We start from the raw sequence: 11,586 nt of genomic DNA, 5'->3' as shown, positions 1-11,586 counted from the left end.
GCTTCCTGATGTGAACGTTTTAGGCCCAGGGCCACAGGAGGCCCAGATCTGGCCTTTCTGTATATATTGTACCGGCTTTCCCCAGCGGTCCAGTACTTAGGAGTCCACCCGCCAATTTCGGGGACAAGAGTTCAGTCCCTCTTTCAGGAAGACCCCACATGAACAGTTGGGGCCAATGATGCACAAGATAGGAAAGCAGATCAAAAACCCAATCACCACGTCCCAGCTGGAGAACAAAAGTGGGAGCCTGGCTGTGATGCCTGCACACACCCCACCAAGGGTGTGGGGAGGGGGCAGACCTCGATCTCACCCCTCCAGCCCAACCCCTGACCCAGCCTGCACTCGCCCCACTTCAGGGACCACAGTCCCCCGCATGCCCTGACACCCTCCCCCCACCCTCCTGGGGTGCAAACCAGGGGAACCTGTCACTTGTTTGGCTCCCTTCCTCCTGCACCCAGAGCCGCAATAAAGCCTTGCCTGAACTTCCTGTCTGGCCTCTCGTCAAGCAATCGAACTGACCCTGGACCTGAAGGTTCACTGTCCCGAAAACAATCAAGATGATGTTGGTCAGACCACTGATGACTGATCTGAAGGTGACTCTCAACCAGCTGCCTGGGCTGTTTCTGCATAGAGCGGCCCCCTCACACTTCTGTCTGGAAAAGCTCTGGCCCCACTGGTTGCCACTAAGGGTTTGGGTGGGGGAGCGGTCAGTCAGCCTCTGGACAGGTGTCCACCATCCTCCCCCCGACCTGCCGGCGTCTGAAACAAAGCAAACTTTCCTTTGCACCAACCTGGCCGCTCTACTGCTTTGAGTGTGGAGCAGCCGGACCCACCACACTTCTCTGGGCAGCCGTGTGAGGCTACAGGATGACATCCGCCTTCAAGGAGATGCAGTGCAAGCACCTTTTCTGTGCTAAGGACACAGACATCTCACACCTTCTAGTCCTTTCCTGGGGTTCTGAGGCAACCCAGTGCTCATTTACACGTTTTCCTTCCAACTTAAGAGTCAACACATATGCCCGTCAGTGCCCTCAGAGACTCCTGCACTAAAGCAGCTTTGGGAAAGTATCTGCCGCCATCTGGAGTCTCTGCACGGCTTCTGATGGCCACAACGTGCCCAGGGATTCGGGTGCAACGACACTAGCCCTAGCAAGCTTTCTCAGCTCTATGGAGACACAAGCACCTCCGCATTTGATACTCACACACCTAGCCGAACTTCTCCCCGTCCAGGTCCCCGGCTATCAGAGACCACCTCCAGAGCTCCAAACACACCCGGGGTATTCAAAAACCGATATTGAGCAGGCGGCTTGGCCCCACCCCACTCGCCACTTCCTGCCGCCTCTTCTGAAAACAACCAGCTCTCAGCTTTGCCTTAGACACGCCCCCTTCAAGAGGCCACAAGCTCTTTAAAACCTGGCGCGTCCCCTTGGGTCTCTGCACCCTGCGCGGTGCCTCTCCTCACTAGGTGACTTTCAACTTCTCTTTGTAAGGACACTGGCCTCTCTGCAGAGCCACTGAGGCACCTCTATGAATTAAGACGCAGGCACAGCCTGACCGAAAGCAAAACGAGATATCCGTTATGTGTTGCGACTTAGCGAGAACGACTTCCTTCATGCAAGACCTACTCCTGCGACTTCTAAGCCACATTGTGTGGGCTTATCTCGAGGGCAAGATGATGCCCTTTCTGCCAAATGAATTACCGTACCAAAATGTGATAAAGGAATTTATTAAACTGCTTTGTCTGCATGCAATGCAATCTATTTTGAGCTTTCTAACAGGAAAGATTGCTGGTGCCACGAGAACCTGGTTTCTCGTTTCCATCGCACCCAAGATGTCGTATTGCTTTCAGAAAGAACCTGATGAAGCAATAGGTAGAAATCTGGTTTAAACGACGTTTGAAGCGACTTGGAAAGGTTTTGTTGAATGATCCTTGACGTCCTTGTCGCATCTCCAGGAAACCGATCAACTGAACTCTGAACGAGAATTGAAACTATTTGAAAACGGTACGACTTCTACACATTTTTTCCCTTTTTTTTCCCCCCTATTCTATCCCTTCACAGGCCAGTTTATGCTGACAAATCTAGTTACATGTTAGGACGGACAGTCCCTATACAAAAGGACTCAAAGGCAAATAGATATTTGTACCGTAAATTTTTCCCGTTAATTCTTCTCCTGTATTTTCTTAGAAAATACTCCATTTGTGATTTCGAATTTGTCTGGCCACTGTGAGTGTTTTGGCTCCACATTTTGAGCACTTGCATTTTCTTTTTTTGGAGAGCCTTGGAGCCTCTCCTCTCTCCTTTTTTGCCTCTCAAGTTGCTGTTTCTTCGCAGCGCAGCAGGCATAGCTTGCTCATATTCTTCCTGTGCCTCTTGTTTGTCGTTCTCTTCTTCTTTGGAACGTTTCACAGAGTATATTCAACTGCTACAGTGTCCTTCTGGCGGAAGCCGTTCAGGGCTACAGTGTCCTTCAGACAAAGCCTGGTCAGTGGGACCCTGGCGGTCTTCTGGCAAAGACTGCTCACCTTGTTCTAACCAGGAACGGTCAGCTTTTCTCAGCTGCCTGCTGAGTCTTTCCTCTGCAGCTAAGTGGAGATGGTGCAGGTGATCAGGGTGTTAGGGGAAGCGCACTGATCCCACCCTGGCCAGGCACCTAGTAACCATTGCCATGAGTTGTTTTACAACAGGAGGTGCTGGCAAGGAACACGGGACTAATGAGCCTCCACCAACAGGAAGAGTTTGGGAAAGGTCCAAAGGAGACGCCACATGTCCGACCACCTCCCAGAATCCTTCTCTCTGGCATCCATCTGGGCTGAAGAAGGCCTGCACCACCGGAAGGACTCTGAATCAGAATGATCGGCTAAAGACAACCCGGAAACTAATGCCATCACCATAAAACCCGAGACTGCAGGCTGTGTGACAGAGCTGTTCTCCTGGGTTCCCTTCCCCTACGGCTCTGCACCCGGGTGCCCTCTCCCAAGAAGATCTGCTGCTTTGTCAGCACGTGTGTCTCCTGGGACACTTCATTTCTGAGTGGTAGACAAGAGCCCAGGTTCGGGCCTTGGAAGGTGCCCTCCTTCGTGCACCTGGGATACAGATCTGTGCACTGGGATTTGCCTGACGTGTGAGCCTTCTTTTCCCTCCAAAGCAATATCTTGTAAGTTTGCTGAATCTTTAGTTTTCTTTGAAATGGGAAGCCTCGTGCCTCACGAATGCTCCACGTGAAGGGCTGCAGATGGTTACATCGCCACGTTCTCCGCTTCACGTTCTGATTTCTGAATCCAACCCATGAGACTCCTTCTCCTCACATCCCCAAACACCCTGTCCATGCCCCACTCCCCTGACCCGTGGTGACCTCCATCTACAACGCGAAGAAGAAACAAAAAAAATCGAAATCTGATACCGGACTAAAATAAAGATATAAGTACATGCGGTGCAGTGGATGGTCTGTTTCTTTGGCGGGATCTGCCTGATGTCCAGCCCAGGGTCTCTACCGTGGGCCCTAGCCTGGGAGCGGGTCTCCAGCAGGAGAAAGCGCAGGGGCGGGGGTGGGAGTCGACAGGATCCCTCTGTCTGGGGTGGAGGCCAGGCGGCTGGAGTGCACATCTGGTTCAGAGAAACGGGAAGGGGAGTGGAGGTCCACTAGCTCACATTGTGGACTTGAGACCAGACAGGTTTGGAGAAAATCCTGCTCAGTAGCCGAATATTCAGAGAGGCTGTAGTGGCACTGGGTGGTTTGAGAAAGCAATTTCTGAAACCAAATCACATCCTAATCAGGAAGTATTCCAGTGGAGCTCAGAGGAGTGATTTTGGAGCAACAATAAATAAGTCTGACACTGCTTCCACTGTTTCTGCATCTATTTCCCATGAAGTGATGGGACCAGATGCCATGTTATTAGTTTTCTGAATGTTGAGCTTTAAGCCAACTTTTTCACCCTCCTCTTTCTCTTTCATCAAGAGGCTTTTTAGTTCCTCTTCACTTTCTGCCATAAGGGTAGTGTCATCTGCATAACTGAGGTTATTGATATTTCTCCCGGCAATCTTGATTCCAGCTTGTGCTTCTTCCAACCCAGCATTTCTCATGATGTACTATGCATATATGTTCAATAAGCAGGGTGACAATATACAGCCTTGAGGTACTCCTTTTCCTGTTTGGAACCAGTCTGTTGTTCCATGTCCACTTCTAACTGTTGCTTCCAGACCTGCATATAGGTTTCTCAAGAGGTGGGTCAGGTGGTCTGGTATTCCCATCTCTTTCAGAATTTTCCACAGTTTATTGTGACCCATACAGTCAAAGGCTTTGGCATAGTCAATAGAGCAGATATAGATGTTTTTCTGGAACTCTCTTGCTTTTTTGATGATCCAGCAGATGTTGGCAATTTGGTCTCTGGTTCCTCTGCATTTTCTACAACCAGCTTGAATATCTGGAAGTTCATGGTTCATGTATTGCTGAAGCCTGGCTTGGAGAATTTTGAGCATTACTTTACTAGCATGTGAGATGAGTGCAATTGTGCGGTAGTTTGAGCATTCTTTGGGATTGCCTTTCTTTGAGACTGGAATGAAAACTGACTTTTTCCAGTCCTGTGCCCACTGCTGAGTTTTCCAAATTTGCTGGCATATTGAGTAGAGCACTTTCACAGCACCATCATTCAGCATTTGAAAGAGCTCAACTGGAATTCCATCACCTCCACTAGCTTTGTTGGTAGTGATGCTTTCTAAGGCCCACCTGACTTCACATTCCAGGATGTCTGGCTCTAGGTGAGTGATCACACCATCGTGATTATCTGGGTCATGAAGATCTTTTTGTACAGTTCTTCTGTGTATTCTTGCCACCTCTTCTTAATAGCTTTTGCTTCTGTTAGGTCCATACCATTTCTGTCCTTTATCGAACCCATCTTTGCATGAAATGTTCCCTTGGTATCTCTAATTTTCTTGAAGTGATCTCTAGTGTTTCCCATTCTGTTGTTTTCCTCCATTTATTTTCATTGCTGTCTGAGGAAAGCTTTCTTATCTCTCCTTGCTGTTCTTTGGAACTCTGCATTCAAATGGAAATATCTTTCCATTTCTCCTTTGCTTTTTGCTTCTCTTCTTTTCACAGCTATTTGTAAGGAGTCCTCAGACAACCATTTTGCCTTTTTGCATTTGTTTCCCTTGGGGATGGTCTTGATCCCTGCCTCCTGTTCAATGTCATGAACCTCCGTCCATAGACAGAGTGCCTGATGAACTATGTGAATTCTTAGAGAAATGCAAATCAAAATTACAATGAGGTATCACCTCACACAGGTTAGAATGGACTTCAGCAAAAGGTCTAAAACCAACAAATGTTGGGGAGGTTGTGGAGAGAAGGGAACCCTCCTACAGTGATGCTGGCAATGTCGATTGTTAACAGCCAGTACCAGAACAGCAGGGAGGTTTCTCAAGTAAAAAGTGAATGAAATTAGGACACTCCCAGAGAGAAAAAGAAACTCCGCATTGATTAAAGAGCTAACTAGATGGCCAGTAATCTAAATCTCTTGAGAAAAATATAGGTATAATATGCTTTGACATAAATCACAACATTTTTTGGTCTACCTCTTAGAGTAATGCAAAACAAAACAAAACAAATGAAAGACCTCATTGACTTTTTTTTTTTTTCCATTTATTTTCATTAGTTGGAGGCCAATCACTTCACAATATTGTAGTGGTCCCTGTCATATGTTGACATGAATCAGCCATGGATTTACATGTATTCCCCATCCCGATTCCCCCTCCCACCTCCCTCTCTACCCGATCCTTCTGGATTTTCCCAGTGCACCAGGCCCGAGCACTTGTCTCATGCATCCAACCTGGGCTGGTGATCTGTTTCACCCTAGATAATATACATGTTTCGATGCTGATCTCTCCAAACATCCCACCCTCACCTTCTCCCACAGAGTCCAAGAGTCTGTTCTGTACATCTGTGTCTCTTTTTCTGTTTTGCATATAGGGTTATCATTGACTTTAAAAGCATTTGCTCAGCAAAAGGAATCATGAACAGAAAGAAAAAGAAAACCCTCAGCATGGTAAAAATTAAGTGACTATTAATGGTTGAATATTAAATGCCCATGAGCACAGTTTTTCCAGTTGTTGTGAATGCACTTGAATCATCCAGAAATCATCCTGCTCCCCAGTCCCTGGAGAAACTGTCTTCCACAAAACCAGTCCCAAAAATGTTGGGGACTGCTGCTCTATAGCATAACAATAAGAATATACCTGACAGAACTGACTACTACAGTAAAAACTGGCTACATATTAAACTTGTTTTTTTTATTTTTCAACAACAACAAGATCTTTCTTATATAGAATTTCAACATAAATACAAATTAGAATACAAAATGTTTTTCAAGGTGAATTAATTAGTTTTGGGGAAAAAAACCCAGAAAGAAAACAGCATTTTACTGTTATTTATTTCTAGACAAATTAAGGTTCTCTGGCTATTATTTTAGCCCTGTATTACATGCTTTATCTCTATTTACTGATAATGAGAAGTTTGGAGGTTTTTCCCCTAAAATTTAAAATAAAGAACATTTCCTATAAAGGAAAGATCTCAGTTAACAAGCTAACTTGTTAACAGGTTAACTTTATACTTAACAAGCTAATTTTATTCTTCAAGGAACGATAATAAGAGAAGAAACTGGGCCTAAAGTTAGCAGAAAGAAAGGAATATTAAAAATGAAATAAAGAACAGAAAAATTAAAATAGATCAGTGAAACCAAGAGCTTTTTTCCTCTTTCAAAAAAAAGTGTTTCATCACTTACCACTGGTAGGGACATGGGGGAGGGCAAGCTTCTGTCAGGCACCTAAGACTTTCAGCAGCTCACTTCCATCCTGGCTTCCCTTCCTCTCTAGATCCGGCTGAATTAATTTCCCTTGAAAAAGCAAGAAACACGTTTTGGCTTCATCACAGCGATTCACATTCTCCCTCCTCCTGGAACCCCCCTCCCACACTGCACTCTCCTCCCTCCTTCCCCAGCTCCAGCCCAGCGGGCTTCACCTGCCCGCTGGTCATCCTCAATCAGCATGACCAAGCCGCTCTGCTCCTCTCAAAACAAAATTCACACTTTGTTTTGTTTGTTACCCCTCTGTCCCCTGTCTTCCTAACACACTGAGAGCCATGTGAGGGCGAGCTCTGCTCTCCTTACCACTCACGGATGCTCCCCCCTCAGCGTCTGCACACAGGGCGCCTCCCCGCCGTCTCCTCCCCAGCATCTCCCACGACAGACAGAGGAAATATGGACATTCATTCGTTCTGAGCTCTCCTCTGAATTATAATTACCTGCAGATTCCCAGGGACTTCAGGAAGCTAGGTTTTATATTGGTACCTTCAATAAATCCCATAAAACCCATAAAATGTTATCCCATAAAATGTTATAATAATCCCATAAAATAAATCCCATAAAATGTTAGCCAAAAAACACCTCACTTGAATTTTTGCTCAGTAAAGCCCCACTGGAAAACCCACTCTCTGCTGCCCAGTCACCCCTCCATCCAGCCGGTGCCAGGGTGTGGTCAGCTGGCAGGGTCAGCACGTGTCCTGAACAATGTCAGTGCACAAACACAGCTCCAGGGTTCTCTCCTCTTGGAGACCCCCTCTGCTTTTCGCTCAGAGATGGAGCATAAAGAAGCACTCCCCTGACTGCTCTTTGCTCCAGAGTTCTGTGCAGGTAAGAGTTACGCAGGATGGACCAGGGACTCCTGAGTCTATAGTTACAGGGACAGGGTCCTGAGACCCGCTCTGCCCACAGAGACGCCATCACCACACCAGCTGCAGCATCAGAGACACCGTCTGCGTCTGCAGGGAGCATCTGCTGCGTCTCCAATGAGAAGCGAATGTTTTCCTGGGCACAATCCTCCCCCTACTCAGATCAGAAGAGAAAGACAGAAGGAGAGAGAGACAGGGGGAGAGAGAGAGACAGTGAGACAGAGACAGAGAGAGATACAGTGAGACACACACACAGAGACAAAGAGACAGAGAGAGATAGAGACAGAGAGAGATACAGTGAGACACACACACAGAGACAAAGAGACAGAGACAGGCAGAGAGTGTGTGAGTGTGTGTCTGACACAAAGTAGCCTGCCAGGCTCCTCTGTCCATGTGACCCCATGGACTTGGCCCATCAGGCTCCTCTGTCCACGGGATTTCCCAGGCAAGGAAACTGGAGTGGGCGGCCATTCCCTCCTCTAGGGGAGCTTCTTGATCCAGGATCGAAACCACTTCTCTTGAGTTTCCTTCCATTGGCAGGTGGACTCTTCACCACTCCACCACCTGGGAAATCCCTGACTAAGGACGACTGCTGGCAATTATCCAGGTGATTCCAGTGGGGAGTGGAAGAGCAGGCAGAAAAGGCTCTCAGCCCTCTCTGTGGTAAGACGCCGTTCAGAATTAACACTGAGATTAGGCATTAACGGGACACTCCGAGGTCCATCAAGAACTTCCTTTGTGGGACTTCCTTGGTGGTCCAGTGGTTGAGGATCAGCCTTGCAATGCAGGGGACGTGGGTTCCATCCCTGGTCGAGGAACTAAGATCCCAGGGGCTGGAGCAACTAAGCTTGTGTGCTGCAACTACTGAGCCTGCGAGCTTTAGAGCCTGTGTGCCACAACTAAGACCCACCACAGCCAAATGCATAAATAAATATTTAAAAAGAAGAACTTGTTGACTCCTGCTCCAGGCCACGTGTGTGAGGTCTTGCACCAAGGCCGCAGAAGCAGAGTGCAGAACCAAGGTCAACACTAAAGCGGACTGAGCCCCTTGTAGCCTGGTCAAAAGCCCCTGACAATCACCAACAACCCTCCTGACTCCCAATTAAGCAAAGGTGCCCACTCCAGTAAACACCCCATAGCATCCCAACCAGTCACCTAATGCCAACCTTCTAGCAGGAATTTTTAAGTCTTGAGGATATACAAGTTGGCTGTTAACTCATGAACACTGTCAGCTCTCCTGACTGTCAGGAGTTGACAGCCAGCTATGATCGCAGTGCCCACTCTATCTCTGCTCTTTGCTCTTAAGAAACTCAGTCCCTTCCAAAGTGCTCTGTGTCTGTAAATTCTTTCCCAACCCAGGCTCACACCGCCTCAACATTTGGTGGCCTATGTGGGGATTGCTCTCGGGGGCTCTCCCCCAGTCTCCTCTCCTCTTTTCTTTTTCCTTGGGCCCTCTGCGAACAGGCGAGTGGCTGTGGAAGCAACCGAGGAACTCCGGCCAGGGTTACCCTCTGGTGTGTCCCAAAGGCCCACTGCTCACTGTGCCCCAGTAGTTGCCACCCAAATGGGTGAGGGGTTTTCTTTTTGACTCCTTTCCAACCGAGGACTAGGGAAATCAACATTGTGTTGGCATGGGTCAGGCATTTAAAAGCCACTAGGGTGCCTGCCGCTAGAAGACACCCAAGGCAGAATATGGGGAGTCACGGAACAGATCAGGCTATCAGAGCTTCTGCCCCTAAGACAACTTCTGTGCACTGTACGTGCCACATTGGTTCAAGGAAAACATTGAGCCCATTCCCCAGGCCACCACCTCCCAGCAGGATTGAACAGCAGATTCCTCAGCTTGTCTTTTCTCTTTCACTTTCCCCCCGCTGTCATGATTTAACTTACGGGGGCCTAGGAGCAGCCTCTGAATCATTCCAAAGAATGCCTTCCACGTTTCAGAGAATCATCAGAAGGTGCGTCACTGCTGGTTCCGGAAAACTCTTTTCTGTCCTTCCGGCCCTAGTCGCCAGGTGCGTTTTCACACGGTTTGGGCCCAGGCTTGTGCGTAGCCACGTGGTTTGTGCCACGCTCTGTCCCACATTCGGAGGTGATCTCTCACTGTCGGACGCAATTGTTGGGACGGTTGGCCATTTGTGCCATTAGCCACACGGCGCCTCGTCGCGCACAGAGGGTTCATTGGGACAGTTGGAATGCCTTCTGTGGCCAGTGAAGTCTCAGCACCCCCATTCTCAAAATGGACTCAGGTTTGTCTTGAGACCCTCCCTCAGACTCACCTCTAGGCTGTATTCTCAAGAACTGGAAAAAAAATTTGATCCTGAAAATCTTAAAAAGAAAAGGGTCACTTTCTTTTGCAACAAAACTTGGAGCCAGTACAAATTGAGAAACCAAGAAAAATGGCTTCCTAATGGCCCACTCAATTACAACACAAGCCTCCAATTTGATCTCTTTTGCTGTTCCTTATGCTCAAACCTTTATGGCACTCAGTCAGGTGCCAGATCTAAGAGACTCATGCCACATGTGTCTTTCTGTTGCTGCCCTATCCCCTCGTTCCCCTCTGTCTCTCCCTCCACCAGATATCCTGGGCCAGGACTTTGTCCTATAATCAAAAGCCTGGAAAAAACTCTCCTAAAATTCTAAAGGATCCCCTTCTAACTCCTCCTGTCTCTTGGGGCAGTGGGGTGGGAGAGAAGGAAGTGGGAACAGAACCAAGCTTCCCCTATTCTTACAAGTTCCCTTACTCCTTCAGATTCTTCTGATCAAACCAAGACCCGGCCATCCCAGGGGAACAATCCCTGCTGGGACAAAACCTTTTCAGTCAATCCGCACCTGTGACCAGAGCCAATGTGAATTTGAACACTCTCCTCTTTAAAAATTTAAGCTACAAGCCTATGACCACAGAAAGGAAAAAGACAATATAGCCATGATATTCTTTAGAATCCGGAAAAACTCGTTAAAATGAAATCTTTTTGAAATTGCAAAACTATTTCTTTTTGCACCATGCAATTAGGAAAAAGTTGGCTTGTTAAGATACTTTTTTTTTTTTTGGAGTTCTGACCCTGCCTGAGAAGCAAAAACATTCCTAGGGAAAAAACTGAAGTTAACTCTTTTCATGTCCTTGAGATACACAGCCCACTCTGCCTGAGACTCCAGCTGAGAGCAAATTCATAGAACTTCAGGCCAAAGGGAAAAAAGAGGCAAAGAGACATTTTAAATCTCAAGTGGAAAACTATGAGATCTCTGTCTGTCCAGATATATGCATGCCTCAGTGTGTGTCTTTGATATGGAGAATATAGTCGAGGTTAATTTGTCAATGAGCTCTATTTAATTGGCCTGAAGAAAAGTAGGGCTTCTCTGGTGGCTCAGACGGTAAAGAATCTGCCCATAATGCAGGAGACCCAAGTTCAGTCCCTGGGTCGGGAAGATCCCCTGGAGACGGGAATGGCTACCCACTCCAGTATTCTTGCCTGGAGAATTCCATGGACAGAGGAGCCTGGTGGGCTACTGTCCATGGGGTTGCGAAGAGTCAGACACAGCACAAAAGTAAGCGCTTATAAATCAAGTGATTCTGAATTCAAGAAAAATTAAACTAAATGAATTCCAGGCTCATGTAAACTGGGAAATATTCCCTATTAAGTTAATCAGTTCAGTTCAGTTGTTCAATCGTGTCTGACTCTTTGCAACCCCATGGACTACAGCATGCCAGGCTCCTTTCCCAAGTTGGAACCAGTCTGTTGTTCCATGTCTGGTTCTAACTGCTGCTTCTTGACCTGCATACAGATTTCTCAGGAGGCGGGTAAGGTGGTCTGATATGCCCATCTCTTTAAGAATTTTCCACAGTTTGCTGTGATCCACATAGTCAAA

At 47.4% G+C, this 11,586-nt stretch overlaps 1 protein-coding gene; it reads right to left on the bottom strand.

Annotated features, from left to right (window-relative positions):
- The window catches only part of ERICH4 (glutamate rich 4), a 257,702-nt gene that overhangs the window by 64,730 nt on the left and 181,386 nt on the right, over positions 1-11,586 (bottom strand).

The sequence above is a fragment of the Dama dama genome, chromosome 4, assembly GCF_033118175.1.
Source record: "Dama dama isolate Ldn47 chromosome 4, ASM3311817v1, whole genome shotgun sequence".
Lineage (NCBI taxonomy): Eukaryota > Metazoa > Chordata > Mammalia > Artiodactyla > Cervidae > Dama > Dama dama.
Note: the sequence above shows the minus strand (reverse complement) of the source record. Positions and strands in the feature narration are given on the sequence as shown.